Genomic DNA, 14,916 nt, shown 5'->3' with positions numbered 1-14,916 from the left:
CTGAGAGCTCCATCCTTCTTGGGCACGAGGAAATAACGGCTGTAAAAACCTGCCTCGGTCATAGAAGGGTGTACCGGTTCTTCGAAGCTTCACTATCTGTGCACGAAGTAGGTGTGCTACTTCCCCATTCACTCTCGTCTCGGTTCGCGCTCGAAAGCGCGGGGGACGGCGAGCGAACTGCAGTGAATAGCCTTCTCTCACTGTGCTCAGCACCCATTCTGACTAGGGCTGTCAAAATTGCTCAAAAATGACGTTCGAATATTCCCTCTAAAAAACAAACGAATATTCGAACTATTCGAACATCTGGTTGCGCATTTTGTCAATGACGCGCATTACGTCAATAACAGGAACAATTTATACAAAGAGACATAAACTACTTGTATAGGTAGTTCATTTAAGTTTAAACATATTTGACAACGTATTACCTACACAAAAACAAGTAAATCACCTAATGGCCAAGACCGCAGACCTCACTCTCTCTCGCTCGCTCACTCGCACTCGCAGGCACTCTCTCTCTCTCTCGCCCTCACGCTCATGCTGCGACAGCTGCGTTCACACCAAACGCGAATGGAGCGTCTGGCGCGAGTGATTTCAATTTCGCTTCAAACTTTTGCTTTTGACGCGCGAATGGATTCAAAATGTTCAAGAGTCCAACTGGACGCGGTAGACGCGAATCCGACATTGAACGCTCCGAGCGAGCTGTGCTGTGTTAAACATAGAACTTTTCCTTGACATGAAACGGTAAATAATCAAACCAGTGGAAGCCTGCAGTGCATGAAACTGCTGTATCTAACCTACCTTATTCATGCAATATCTATTCAGTCAGTACAGTAGCCTACACTTTAGTAATGTTTCTGTTTAACGTTAACGCCTTCTTCCTGTGACCTGTCCCCACTCGCAAAGCAGACAGCCGCGCCTCAACCGTTTTTCCTCATTATTCGAATATTCATTTTCACATTCGAAATTCGTTTTTTTAAAACTATTCGAATATATATTCGAATTTAGAATATTCGTTGACAGCCCTAATTCTGACACGCCTGGAATAGCTTCCCATGCTTTCACATGTATAGCTAAGGGCAGAATGGCCTCCGGGTTCCGATAGCCGTGATGTACGGGCTCGAGAACCTGATTCGGAGGCGCGGTGCGCGCGCTCTCGGTGCTTGAATACGGCGGCTCGCATACAGAGATGGCTGGCCGTTTTACACACATTAACCCGGTGGCTTTGGACGGGGAACATATTGTGTGATGGACAGCGCGCGATAGCGGCGCTGGGGGTGCAGTGTTCGTTAGTATGTGTGAGCGCTCGGGGGCGGGCACAGGACTTACACACCGCGGGTGACCGGTAGTGAGGGGCCGTGTAACAGAGCGGGCAGTGGGTAGGTGTGGGCAAGGGGTTGTGGACACGTGACCTACATTCAACACTCGAGCGGCTTTTGTCCGCTTTATGAGAGTGGGCTCTGATAGAGACACGGGGTTTATAGTGCTTGTGTGTAGGGGTGAACACAGAAACGCGGGCACATTTCCTACACTTGAAACACATGCGGCGTGAGCCGAATAACCAGACATTGAGCTCTTTTTGAGATTTCTCTGGGTCGCCGTGAAAACGGCGGTTGAGTGCAGGCGAGAGGGTCGATTTACCAGCTCGTTGGCTGCTAGATAAGCGTCTGCAGTAGCCATGACGACGGGGACTGACAGCGCGCGAAGCTTTGACGGTGGTCCGGCCGCAGCGGGACTTAACCGTCTTTTCCTCCCTAGTGCTGCTAGGAGGACTTCGCTGGCTCGGATTTCAGCGCGATCTTAGGCCGAGGTCCCCGTGAGGGAGGCGGCCTGTTGCGGCTGGTCGAGCGCGATCCAGGGCGGCCGCCCTGTCGTCGCTGCGAAGACGGAGGTCGAGCTGGACGCTGTGTGGAGCTTTGTGCAGGCTGGTCACGTGGACGGCGTGCGGCTGAGCTCGAGCGTCGAGGCAGGAAGAGGTTCATAGCCTGCGTGGTCTTTTGTACCTCCGAGAAGCGGTCAACGATCCCGTTAACCGCAGGGACAGGCGGAGTGACAGCTTCGTCGTTAAAAGCTTCAAGTCGAGCCCGCAGGGTCGACATTGAAAGCTCCTCGCACTCAGGGCAGCCGCCCGAAGAGAGTGCGGTGGCGGCGTGCTCGCGGCCCAGGCAGAGAGCGCAGATGACGTGGCGGTCTCCATGACTGAGCGGGGCTTTGCACGAGCCGCAGGAAATGCGAGGCATTTTGATAAAAATGCCTCGCACTCTTTTAGAGAGAAAGCGTGTGTCGCGGGGCGAACACACACAGCAGTGAAAAAAGAATATGTCGCCGGATGGCGTAGCAGGCACGGAGGGCTGAAGGCTGAATACGTTGTTTAAATTGTGTTTAAACATGAATACGTCTATTAAAGAGTGTATATTGCACGGATCCAATATAATTGATACACATCCATTTTCTTTCTCAATTCATTACAACACATAACCGACTGTGCTTACAAGGATACTTACCGAGATGGGAATTTTGACTTCATACAAAAAAGCAAAAGAGAACTGAATTTGGTGTTCACGTGCTGTCTGCGTGGCTCTGTGTTTGCGGATAAGTTCCAGTATTCTTGTGCTTGATAGGCCTAGTTAAACTAACATGACTTAAAACACATACAAATAATAAACTTTCACTCTATTATGGTTAAACTTTGCAATGAATCCATGAATCACAGGCTTTCTGAACCCCCTGACCCACACGGATCACGGATCAACTACAATCCCTATACTTGAAATCGCACATCCTGCGATGTGACTATCGCGGATGCGCATATCACAATATTGATGCTAAAACGATATATTGTGAAGCCCAACTGAGAAGTGAGATGTTACTATTTTAGTTTTTAAATTACCAATTTAAAGCTACACTGTGTAATTTTTTTAGTTGATTCTTAGCAAAAAACACTTAGTTCTTTCAAAAATATATGTGCTCATTCATGTATATTTACTTCTTTCAAGTAATAAAGTATTCTCGTAAGTTTATAATCTGCCATTGAAAGTACATACGGGTGAGGGGTTCGAATGCCGGTCGCCATGTTGCCCCTCCATCTTGAAACTACATTAGCCAAAGAGGGACATACCTGTAAATTCAAGCTTCGCCTTTCGCGCTTTACACTCAGTGACACAGAGACGAATGCGAGGGGGAGATTACTCGCGACTGCCGGCAAATTTGAAAGATTGCTGATGGAGGATCACGCCTATTTTCGAGGACATGTAGCAGAGTCGCCAAGGAAGCGAAAGAGAGAATTAAAACGTCAACGCGACAGGCAAATCAGCAAGACCAAAGTCAATACTGGAGTAACTTTTCGCAGACGGAAAGAGCTCATGAGGAGCAAAGATTTTGAAACGGACGCCGAAGTTGCCTGCTTTCTTCTCGACAGGTAATCCAGCCTATTTGTGTAAATTTGAAGTTTTATAGTTGCTTGTCTAACTATAGCATGGTTGTGCATAACGCCAGAACGACCTCTAGTATAACTTGCATTACTTTTCCTCACGTCAATGGAGAAAAAGTATTGTTTACCTTGTAACATAAATCTGTGCTGCGATGGATCACAGGTGATAGTTTTAAAGGCGCAATTGGACGAAGTCGAACTGGAAGCCATGTTAATCTTGGAAAAATACGGCCACCGTAGGAGTTAAAATGCCCTCGAAATTGAAAGGAACAGAAACTAATATTCACTGGGTAGTCATATACAATTTCACCGCTAGATGGGGGAAAATATCACACAGTGTAGCTTTAAGAACAAAGAGAAGTGAAAGTTTTGTCAGGGCAATCCTTAGCATTGGGCCCTGTACATACTTGCGTAAAGTATGTTCCTGGTCTTAGGGCAACTACTTCAAATACTTCAAACTATAAACTAAACATGAAGAATCGCGATGTTAGTGTATCAGCTAAATATCATCTTATTGTATTCCGGCTAATAAGTTCATTATGTGTCCAAGGGTTTTATAAATGCTCTACTAGTTACCAATACTTTTCTGAAAAACCTACATTTCACATTAGTTACAGATGTGTTGTGCTGATGTCTGCCAGTACAGAGTGTGCAGCAGATGTCAGTGGGATAACCATTAGTTTGGACCGAAATTAACCCACGTGAATATTTTTCCACTCGCACTGACCAAAGAAATCAGGCCATGTTTACATTTCAGGAAACAGAGACAAAACATCCCAGTGAGTGAGAAAGTAAAGACAGAGCAGCGTGAACTTCAGTGACACGCAATGAGACACTCTCACTGAGGAGTCTTGAGTTCACTAGCAGTGGAGACAGGAAATGCAGCTTGTACATCTCTCTAATCCAACTGTTGTCTTTTGCTGTAACCTTTTGACACATGATGAGAAGGGACAAAGATGGCGTGAGTCCGAGAGGCCTCCCCGTAGAGCATGAATGCCTGTGTTGATTAGTGTCCAGCCACTTTGCACCCCCACATTGTGAGCTGGATGTCATGTGACCTGACTGAGTGTGTATGTGTTTATATCCCATAAAGAGAGGAGGTGAGTAATTCGACTAAGTCTGTCTGCTCTGACTGAAACCATTAGGACACTGTGTATAACGTTACACCAAGATGCGGTTAGGCTAGTGCGTCGCAGGACATGCAGGCTTAATCTGGATGAGGAGAAGACCTTTGGCTGCCAATATCGCCTATATACTCCTCCACACTCCCACTCTCTCCTCTTCCTCTCACTCATTTTCTCTCAAATTCCACATTCTGTTTACCACATTCACACTGCAGCTAAACCCAGATGTCACTCCTCTTTTGAATGCTGTAGACCTTACACCTTGTTTACAACAGACGCAACCACTGTTGCGTCGTATTGTGGTACAACAACTAGAAGCTGCCCACACTGGACTTGACAAAGTGACCGTAGCAACTCTATTTGTCCTTTGTGCTCAAGTGCTTGAAGTACGTCAGAAATAGAACAGGGCATCAGTTTACCGTCGGGAATTTATCGTGCCGCGCCACATCCAATGTAGATAGCATCACTGATTATAATGGGTTGTTCTATTAGGGCTGCACGATATATTGAAATTACCGAAATATGCGTATTGCAATGGCTTGCGATATCTGAATGATTTTAATAGGTTACTTCAAAAGTATTCCGTATTCATACTATTTCACTGTCTGTGTTTTAAATGCACATCTGAAGTGTCAGCGCTCCCAGTGCAGCTTGTGATCTCGGTGCTGCGCGGTGCCAGTGATAGTTTGTTATTTGGCCTCTAGCGGCCGCTCTCGCTCTGTAGTCATGCAGTCTCTTCTCAGTGCTCTGATACTGTGTAATGACTGCGCACTCTTCTCAGTTGCTCCAGCAACGGACGCAACCCAGAAAAACGATCGGTAAGGATTTTTGCTGATAACGATAGTTCCACCAATCAACTATCGGCACCGATATATCGGCAAAACCGATGAATCAGGCCAACCACTAATAATTTTTTCCTCCAGATTTTTTCTCAGAATAGTTGATTAATTCTTTGGTTAATTTACCAATAAACTAATAACCAATAATGACAACCATATTCTAGTGCTGTGTAAAATTTCACTGTAATGGTCCAAATACTTACACTGCCGTCTCAATGTTTTGAGGTAGGAGAGCCCTGGGATGTTTTCTTTCTTTTCAAATGCTCCAGCACAGAAGTTGTGCTGATGTGGTTTGCCATTTTGGTTATACAGAGCTTGCAGAGCACTCTGACTCTCTGTTTTCCAAAATATCCACACTTCAGATGCATGCCCAGGAGGCACCGTCATTGGGAACATAAACAGCGCAACGAATCGTCGCATTCCATGCAAAGTGACTAATTTACGTAATCGATGTAATCAAAAACCTGAAGTCACAACCGCATTCTAACTAACCATAGGGGTAACCATAGCGACAGCATCAAACATGGCGGTGTCCATAAAACCGTGAAGTTTTACCACGATTGACAGCGCATAATTAAATAAATTTGCCCAATCGAGGCGTGAGTTCATCCATTAGATATTTTGAATAACCAACAACAGCATTAAATGCTTTGTGACCGGTTGCAGAGTACATTTGAGCCGTGTGCCATCAAGTGATGGGAAAGCAAAAATGTGGAGAAAAAAAAAGGAACTGCAAATGATCCTAACTAAGCAAACAACCTCATCTGTAATCCATGGTGGAGGTAGTTTCGTGGCATTGGGAATGCATGGCTACCTCTGGAACAGGCTCACTAAACTTTATTGATGACTTAACCCCCTGAGGTCTACGGTATCGCCGGCGATACCAGCTCGCTTTTTTTTTATTAGTGTAAAAGAAACTCATAAATACTCTGTTGACTTTGATTTTCCATAGGAGTTTCATACATCAATCGATTCTGTTAAATGTGTATTATTTTTGTGTATACTCACAATAAAAACAAAGTGTTGTGCTTTTTGCCAAATAAAGAAAAATAAACACGAAGCGAGTTCTGCCTTCTCTCTGCCAGTGAAGTCCATTCTGAAACGCGTCCGAAAATTAACAATAACTCAGCGAATACTCAGTCAAACAGACATACAGACAGACAGGCATGAAGCTTGAATTCTCTTCTTTTAAATGAAGTCATTTATATAAAAAAACAATTATTCTCATCTTGTGAAATCTGTATTAAAAGAGAGCGATTCCAGTCGAGCTCATCTCATCTCATTACGTTATAATCGGCCCCGCCCACGGAGAGCGCGCGCTATTCAAACGCAAATGGCTGGGGCAATCCTGTGAACGCCCCCATCAGCTCGAGAAAACACACACGTTTATTTAGATCATTGTTTACACCGTCTTGCAGCGCTGTGAGGAATAATACTAATCGAAAATGTCCCTCAGAAGTGCGGGTATATCGAGGAGCGAGCTGAGGAATACAAGTAAGTTTTTTCCTTCTCACGTGAATTTCTTCACGTGGGTTTCTGTTTATGAATGAATAAACGGCATGAATGCGCGCTGTTTACCACAGCTGGCAAAGACAGTTTAAATTTAAATCGCGTGTGTGAATGAATGATGATGTTTTAGCAAACTGTATTGCTATACTGAGATAAGTAAACATCGACTGAATGTTGAAATAAAATGTAGGCTATTTGTATAAGCAACGTATTAAACTGCAAATTAACAATATGCCCTAATATTTCATGAAAACAACGTTACAGTCAGACGAAATATGAAAGACAACATTTTGTTTAGTAGATTTGGGTACAGTTTTTACTGTAGAATATACTGCCACATCAAATAAGCTTTTGTTTAGCCATTTCTATATATAAAATACGATTTTTGTCAAAAATAAAGTCATCAACTAAGATGTTAGCTGTTCCAATGTTGGTTATATTCAAACTAATGAATACATAGATAAAATGTAGGGCCTATAATCATTTTTTTTTACAAAGAAAGAGTACACTTGAAATATTGTTGAAATTGTAATTATTGTTGTAATTGTAACCATTTTAATAAAATAGCAAAACATATTTACAAGATAGATGTAAGCAAAATCTTAAATGGTCAATATAAGTCTTCTTCTAAATATATCTTTTGTCCTTTCATTGTGGCTCAGTCAGTGTCACACCTGAGTGAATGGCTCATCATTATGCAGAGTGGGTGTATTCTAAGGTGTAAACCACTCCTCGTTCACGCCCCCTCGCATATTGGCTTTCCAAGCAAAACCTGTTTTACATCAATTTAAATCAATGTATGGTTTTATGTGAACGATAAAGCAAGACTATTTTCACATAATTTTGAAGAAAAAACTATAGGCGACGACATCCATAAGTCAAAAGTCTTATTGCCACATATTTAGTATGTGTTTTGTGGTCTTATTTCAAAAATTTTAATTTTTAGTTTTTTCGATAACCACGCATAAACATTATTCTCTCAAAAATGAAAACATGTACATACATGTGGCTCACATATTATTGTAGTCCTGTTTGTGCTATATAGAGTGAATTTACACCTTTGCCATTAATATGTTTATAAGCAACTGAAAAAAGCACAAATGTCAGGGCATGTCAGAACACCCCCAGGGCCCAAAAAAACGCTCAGACTCCAGAGGGTTAATGAATGATGGCAGCAGCAGAATGAATTCAGAAGTTTACAAAACCATATTGGCTACTAATATATAAGAAAATGCCGCCAGACTCATTGGGAAGCGATGCATATTGCAACAGGACAGTGACCCAAAACACACTGCTAGTGAGAACTCAATAAAGGAGTTTATCGGGGGAAAGAAATGGAAGGTCATAGAATGGCCAAATCAATCTCCAGATTTAAATCCTATTGAACGTGTATTTCAACAGCTGAAGGCAGAAACTCCCAAAAACAAGCAACAGTTGAAAATGGCTGTATTGAAGGCGTGGAAAAGCATTTTTGAAACCAAGAGTCTACTGCTGTGATTGCATGCAGGGGATTTGCAACTAAATACTATTGCTTTTAAGCTTGTATATTTGCTTTAGGTTAAATTGTCCCAATATTTATGCTCACATTAGATAGAGGGATGAATCTCTAAAAGTGCTGTTCTTCTCAATTGGTAAAACATACATGTTGAAACAGCCAATAATAAAATGTGACATTCTGTTCTTGTGTCTCATATTCTTTCTTTTCATGAATTTTTCAAGCACTTCATATTTCTTGACTCCATAGCAAAGAGAGCAATTTTGTCTCCCCAATACTTATGAAGGGCACTGTATAGCAGTTATATCATTTTCAGTTTTTAAATATAATTTAAAATAATTTTACACATCGAATATCAAATCAAATATTGCATTATCGCATTTTTCATCAATATTGTGCAGCTCTATGGCCTCTGACACGGAGAGCATAGGCCTATAAGATGAAAAGGGCAGCATGATCGGCAAAATATTCGTTTTTATGTTTTACGTTCGTTCATTAATTTATGTAAACACAATGTATCGTCTCATCAAAAATTATCGATTTGTCCATTGCGCGATATGTCAATATATTAATTATTGTGGCAGGCATAACAATTAGAGATGCACCGATTGCAATTTACTTGGCCAATTCTGATTTCCGATTTTTTTTTTAAGTGTGACCTGCCGTTACCGATTTTTGCTAATTGACCGCATACAAACAAACATCTACTTTTCTTCAAACCAAAATTTTATTTTCATTAAAAAAACAAGTTAAAAGACAATAATAAAATAAGAACAAATAAACAAATTCATCCAATAGGATAAAGAGAGATAAACACGGCTTCAAGTTTTTCAGGTGGGTATACTCATTCAGATAAGATATACTATAGAAAGGAAAGTAATCAAATGTAAAATAACACTGGCTAGTCTTCATTGTAAGAGCAGAGAGTGATTTTCTTTGTCTTTTGTTCTTTTATTAGCATGACAGACATCAGCAGGAATACTAGGCTGCTGTCACGTTTAAGAGTATATGCAAGGAACTAATGTTACACAATTTACGTTATCTTTCTCAAATAATTAGGTTCCAAAACTGACTGTGTATAACTGAATACTTGCCAAGATGGGCATTTTGACATCATTTTGTGTGTATTTGACCGTTTAAGCGCAGTAAGCCACTCATTTGGTACTTTTGTGCGCTGCACTTATACAGATCAGTAGTGCACGCACTTTTGCTGTGAGAGCCAAACCTGTGGGAATTAATAAAATTATGAGCAACACAAGCACTACTGAACCAGACCGAATGAGGCAAGTGAGTGAGAGGAGGCGGGTGTGTGTCACTTCACAGTTGGAGAGAAGAATGAAAGAATGCACAGCTGATGTTATTGCCTGTGCCGATGGCAACAAAATGGACAAGCTCGGAATCAGAAAGACGTGAGACTGACCAGACGGTTACCGGTCAGGGCCAGTCATGCGGAAAATCCAATTTCAGTACCTGGCCGGTAGATCTGTGCATCTCTAATAACATTCGGCCCTTCCATCGGCTGTTTTTAATCAATTGGCAAGAGTCTGTCCAATAGTGCACTGCAGATATTTGCTTGTATCGGCCAATACATTGGTTTATTAATAGTGTGCATTAATAACATTCTGCTAACTCAGTTGTATCCACAAATATCTATCAGTCCTTCTGAATCTGTCCTGCATTTGTTGTTCTGTTTCTGTTGTTTTCTCTCTCTTGCTCTGGCTCAGGCTTTGGGTTTGATGGCACTGAATAGATCATTGCTGTGAGGACTGTGTGTTGCGTAATAGAGCAAAGCATCAGCCAAGCTGGAAGCTTTCAGCACACATCCCCCCTCCTTGCGTCTGTAACATCAGCACACTTCATGGACACACACCACATAAATACACTGCCAGAGATGCGATATGCACCACAGGAGATTCCAAATGCATCATAGCACTTGACACACAATTGCCTCAATTAATGATAAGATGACAATGTATGCAAGATAAACAATGTTTGATGTTCACACAATGTCATTGATTAGATTGATTAGATTGATTGATAAGACATACAAATTGCAAACCACATGGGATATTTGACAAAAAAAACTTCCAAAATTAAGCTATTCAATAGCATGACTAACTCTAACTTGCAGCTTGGATCCATCTGGAATTTCATCATCTCCAATCTCCACATTAAGGGTTTGGGATACACACTGATCCAATGAATATACCGGTAACTAGGCATTGCATTTTAAATGTAAGATAAGACTGATGTGTCTGCAAAGTGTCTGAATCCTATCAAAATATCTTATCCATTGGAACCTAATCATGTTCCTCACTTAATTTGATCCTTCTGCTTTTGACACCACAGGTATGATTTTAAAGAAAGCATTGCATTTTGAGACTACTGCAGGGTTTTTCCTGGGTCAAAAATGGTCTTCGGTGGTGGCGGACAAACACAGTCATACGGTGCAAAGTACCCAACACGTGAACTGCGAACCCAGTAAAGCATTTGAATTCACCACTGAAGTAATAACATCGCTGTGAGATCTAGTGAGAAGCATTCAAATTTCTCTGTTATTAACTGTAGATCTCTATTAGATCAAACAGCGTTGAAGTGGAAACCAGGAGAAACATTGTGCCATGAATGCTAGTTATATAGCCTAGAAATCTAGACGCACCCTAGCGGCAGCAAATTTTATTTTGCAGCCAGGGTGGTCTAGCAACTCTCTGTTGGCTTTCGATCTGGAAAAAACAAACTCTAGTCAGGCCAATCACATCGTGTATAGAGTCGGCGGGCGGGCTTAAAATAATGACGACAGAGTTGCGACGGTTCCCTGCTACTTGAAAACAAAGAATGGCTGCGGCTGCTGGCGAACAGCGATCTTTCGAATCGGCTTTGGCCGCGACTCTGGAGGACTTGGATTTAAGCTATTCTTTGAGAAAAGAACAAAGAATGGCACTGAAGTCATTCTTAAAAAAGGGTGATTTGTTTGTAGTTTTGCCGACCAGATATGGCAAAAGTTTAATCTATCAACTAGCTCCGCAGGTGGGAAAACGCTCTGGTTGGTTGTAGCGCTATCCTATTGCGTGCAGAGGAAATTTTAAAGACAACTGTTTATCCCGCCCCTCGGATTGAGCCCTGCCAATGGTGTGTTCCCAGACCCAACATCTTGATGTGGGTCTGGCTTGCCAGGCTACTAGTTATTAGGGTTGGGTATCGAGAACCGGTTCCATTTTAGAACCGGTATCAAATTTCCAAAAACCGGGTATTCGATAAGACGCACGCATTACGATTCCTCTTATCGATTCCTGACTATTCGTTATTTCAAATGTAGGCGCGCGGCAAGCACGTTCATAATAGAAGCGACATGGGCCGTGGGCGCGACGAGCATGCGGTGCGTGGCGCTCGTTTTTGCAGGCGCGCCTATGCCTCGGCGAGATGAAAACATCTCAACTTTTCAGAATGGCGCAAGCGGTGCGCAGGTCAAGTGACAAAAAACAACCGACCTTTCTGTAACATCAAAAGCTCGGCTGAACAGCTGATCAAAGCTGAACAGGGCGGGTTTTTATTTCTCATCTCCATAAATATATCTAGTAGCCTAGTAAATGGTTGGTTGCATAGCAACGACAGACGCCACGGGAGCGCAAGCGCTTGTGGAAAGAAGGAGAAAGCGGTGCGGCCGTGCTTTTCCATGCATTTTTAGACGCGATATGTGAACGGTCTCTAATTCAGGAATCTATGTGGCTTAAAATCATTTTTGTTTAGTTTAAAATGGAGATCACGATTACATACATCAGACAACTACTCAGAATAACATGTTTAGTATAATAGTCTATTTAAAAAAAAAAACTAGTTTGAATAATTAATTCAAACACTAATTAATTCAGTGTCTCATAAATACTTTTTTAATGAATGAATGATTCACCGTTTTTGAACTAATCTCTCGAGTCTTCTTCAATAAATAATTCAATTTAAAAAAAGTCGATTTTTGCCACCTACTGCTGGAGTAATAATGTAATCAACACCTTTATATGAAGAGACTCCTTTCACTTTAGCCATTTTATTGGTTATTGCTTAAAATTGGCAAGAATAAAAGGTAGAATTATTTATTCTTCAATTATTTGCCCTTTTTTCTCCCTCCAAAAAATATTGGAATCGGAAACAAGAATCGATAAGAACCGGATTCGATAAGCAGAATCGGAATCGGAATCGCTACAAATGAAACGATACCCAACCCTACTAGTTATAGGCTTTAAGTCCACAAATCAGCAGGAGTAACACTAGCTGTAACCATGGAAGTTTGGTAGGAATAGTAAAAGGCTTTCAAGTATGTCACACATCTTTTTCCAGCACTTCAAAACTCAAATATTATTATATATAAATGTTATTTTTAATGTGATGACCAAAACATTATTTGTTCATCCTTCAAAGATTACCCCCATTTATAAAACTAAAAGTTTCAAGATGTAGGAAAACTCACACTTTATATATATAGATTAAAAAAATCAAGGAAATTTCTCTGGCATTTGTTTCTTTTTGCTTACCGAACCGTGACACCACTATGTCGTATCGAACCGAACCGTGAATTTTGTGAACCGTTACACCCCTAATAATCAATGAAGCTGTCTATGCTGTGCAATTAATCTCTTATTAACACTGTGTTATACTTTTTTGATTATAATTAGTAAAGATTCAAACTCACGCTGGACAAAGTCTCTGCTGTTTTGAGAGTTATTGAGCGGATTCGGACTAACTTAAACACGTTCAACAGATATGTCTGTGATTGGCTTCAAAGCTCAATGCTGCAAAAACACGTTGTAAATTGAAACCTTTGACGCTCTTCATCTTTCACACAAACACACGAGGGAGCATTTTAAAGCAGCCGGCCATCAGCGGGTACTACTGCAGAACCGCAGGTTCAAATAAACAAATAAATCAAATAAAAGATAAAAAGATTCATTTTGGCAGCCGCAAAAATATTTTCAACGCAGAAAAAACCTGTACTGGCTTTGTTTTGTTAAAGATGGTCATCTCTACTTACTTTAAAAGGGAAGTGGTGATTAAAGTGGCATTTCATCACTCTATGTTCAAGAACAGCTTCCTGTCTTCCACGTACGCAGAAGTGGTACAATTGCATGCTGCTAAATGTTATAAAGATGTCATAAAATGCTTCTAGTGTGACATGTGTTGATATACATTATCCACCCTCTTAAAACCCACGTATATGGTCAATATTTTAGATGGTTTGCATCGCCCAAATCGTGTCTAGACTAGAATATCTAGTTAAACAGGCAGAATGCCTTTTGCGATTGGAGCAGGTGTTCAAAGTAATCTTAGCACAGCTAGGACTGACTCAATAGGCTATTTTAAGAATTATTTTAAATAACAAGGGACTATGCAAAACAAACACACAACTACAGAGAAACAAGTTAAAGTAAACTAAAGATACACAAGAATCCACCCAAGTAAACTTTTCCTGCTTTTAAATTACAGAATGTCACAAAATGAGATCATCCTATGAAAAGAGAGTAGCTCCTGAATCCCCAAAAAACCTTAATATGCATTTTAAAGTGATTCATGCACAAATACATGCTCTCAGGGGCCTTTTACCATAAATTAAACTCAACCATTCTATACATCAGTTGCTTGTTATGAATCACAAAAACATCCATATCACTTCCAAGATATGACTCTCAAAGCTGGCATAGACTTTTAACTGTTGTACACCCAATGAATCATCAGTGGAATCAGAAGCCAGACCAGCTGGCTGAACAAAACTGCAGCCCACACTGCAGACTGTTGCTCACTGCCTCTCAGATTTCATATGCACTGAAAATATACAACATATTAATGAACTGTAAAAAGAGATTAAATGTACTAAAGCAAAATAGCAATGAAAACAAATATGATGTACCAATGTAAAGTGATGCATGTGTGTACAAATGCAAAGCACCATTGCAAACATAAAAAAATAAAAAAATACTAATATTAACTGACACAATGCTCCAATATAAACAGATGCAATAAGTAATATACAAATGCACTAACTCAAAGTACCAAAAACGAAATGTAAGCAATATACTACTGATACAAATGTACAATGTAAACAGATGTAATAAACTAATATAACAGATGCAATGTACTAATGCAAAGCGCCAAAGTAAAGAGCTACAATACATTGATACAAACTCAAAGAAACACAGTAAACACACGCAATGGACCAATTCAAAATAGCAAAGTTATTAAATGCAATGAACTAATGTAAACAAATGCTACTAAAGACAGATCCAATACAGTAATGCGCCGTCACTGTAAAAAGATGCAGCTGACAAATGCTAGATGCAATGAACAGATGTAAAAGACAAATGTAAACAGTAGTGCACTAATAAAAACAGATATTATGTACTTATGCACCACTGTAAAGAGGAGCAGTACAAAGTAAATAAATGCAAAGCACGAACATAATCAGATGCAAAAAAAAACAGACGCAATTACAAGTGCAAAGTACCAGTGTAAACAGATGCAATCCACTAATGCATT

At 40.7% G+C, this 14,916-nt stretch overlaps 1 protein-coding gene across 6 annotated transcripts in view; it reads right to left on the bottom strand.

Annotated features, from left to right (window-relative positions):
- asap1b (ArfGAP with SH3 domain, ankyrin repeat and PH domain 1b) overlaps window positions 1-14,916 on the bottom strand; it is an 88,875-nt gene that overhangs the window by 71,805 nt on the left and 2,154 nt on the right. The gene's annotated exons all lie outside the window — the stretch shown is intronic.

The sequence above is a fragment of the Leuciscus leuciscus genome, assembly GCF_965113295.1.
Source record: "Leuciscus leuciscus genome assembly, chromosome: 11".
Taxonomy (NCBI): Eukaryota; Metazoa; Chordata; class Actinopteri; order Cypriniformes; family Leuciscidae; genus Leuciscus; species Leuciscus leuciscus.
Note: the sequence above shows the minus strand (reverse complement) of the source record. Positions and strands in the feature narration are given on the sequence as shown.